Below are 1,511 nucleotides of genomic sequence, written 5' to 3' on the forward strand. Positions count from 1 at the left end.
AATTAAACTCTGACACAGTTTGAGATAAAGGTATCAAACCAACTGCAAAATATTCAGAATATTATTCCCTATGATGCACAAGTCTTGGTTTCCCTGATTATGCCTTTACTGTTTTTATATACAGTACTGAATCCATATTTGTCATGTTTTATATACTGTACCCACTTAAATTAATTAAACTCTGACACAGTTTGAGATAAATGTATGAAACCACCTGTAAAATATTCAGAATATTATTCCCTATAATGCACAAGTCGTAGTTTCCCTGATTATGCCTTTATTGTTTTTATATATAGTACTGAAACCATATTTGTCATGTTTTATATACTGTACCCACTTAAATTAATTAAACTCTGACACAGTTTTAGATAAATGTATCAAACCAACTGTAAAATATTCAGAATATTATTCCCTATAATGCACAAGGTTTGGTTTCTCAGATTATGCCTTTACTGTTTTTATATATAGCACTGAAACAATATTTTCATATGTTTTACATACTGTATCCACTTTAATTAAACTCTGACACAGTTTGAGATAAAGGTATCAAAACAACTATAAAAATATCAGAATATTATTCCCTATAATGCACGAGGCTTGGTTTTTCAGTTTATGCCTTTATTGTTTTTATATATAGTACTGAAACCATATTTTTCATATGTTTTACATACTATATCCACTTAAATTAATTAAACTCTGACACAGTTTGAGATAAAGGTATCAAAACAACTATAAAAATATCTAAATATTATTCAGTTTAATGTACAAGGCTTGGTTTTTCAGATTATGCCTTTATTGTTTTTATATATATTACTGAAACCATATTTTTTTCATGTTTTATATACTGTATCCACTTAAATTAATTAAACTCTGACACAGTTTGAGATAAAGGTATCAAACCAACTGTAAAATATTCAGAATATTATTCCCTATAATGCACAAGGCTTGTTTTTTCAGATTATGCCTTTATTGTTTTTATATATAGTACTGAAACCATATTTTTCATATGTTTTACATACTGTACCCACTTAAATTAAACTCTGACACAGTTTGAGATAAATGTATCAAACCAACTGTAAAATATTCCGAATATTATTCCCTATAATGCACAAGGCTTGTTTTTTCAGATTATGCCTTTATTGTTTTTATATATAGTACTGAAACCATATTTTTTCCATTTTTTATATACTGTATCCACTTAAATTAATTAAACTCTGACACAGTTTGAGATAAAGGTATCAAACCAACTGTAAAATATTCCGAATATTATTCCCTATAATGCACAATGCTTGTTTTCTCAGATTATTCCTTTATTGATTTTATATATAGTACTGAAACCATATTTTTTTCATGTTTTATATACTTTATCCACTTAAATTAATTAAACTGACACAGTTTGAGATAAAGGTATCAAACCAACTGTAAAAATATCGAAATATTATTCCCTATAATGCACAAGGCTTGTTTTTTTCAGATTATGCCTTTATTGTTTTTATATATATTACTGAAAC

The sequence above is a fragment of the Sinocyclocheilus grahami genome, unplaced genomic scaffold (genome assembly GCF_001515645.1).
Source record: "Sinocyclocheilus grahami isolate Dianchi unplaced genomic scaffold, SAMN03320097.WGS_v1.1 scaffold107.1, whole genome shotgun sequence".
Taxonomy (NCBI): Eukaryota; Metazoa; Chordata; class Actinopteri; order Cypriniformes; family Cyprinidae; genus Sinocyclocheilus; species Sinocyclocheilus grahami.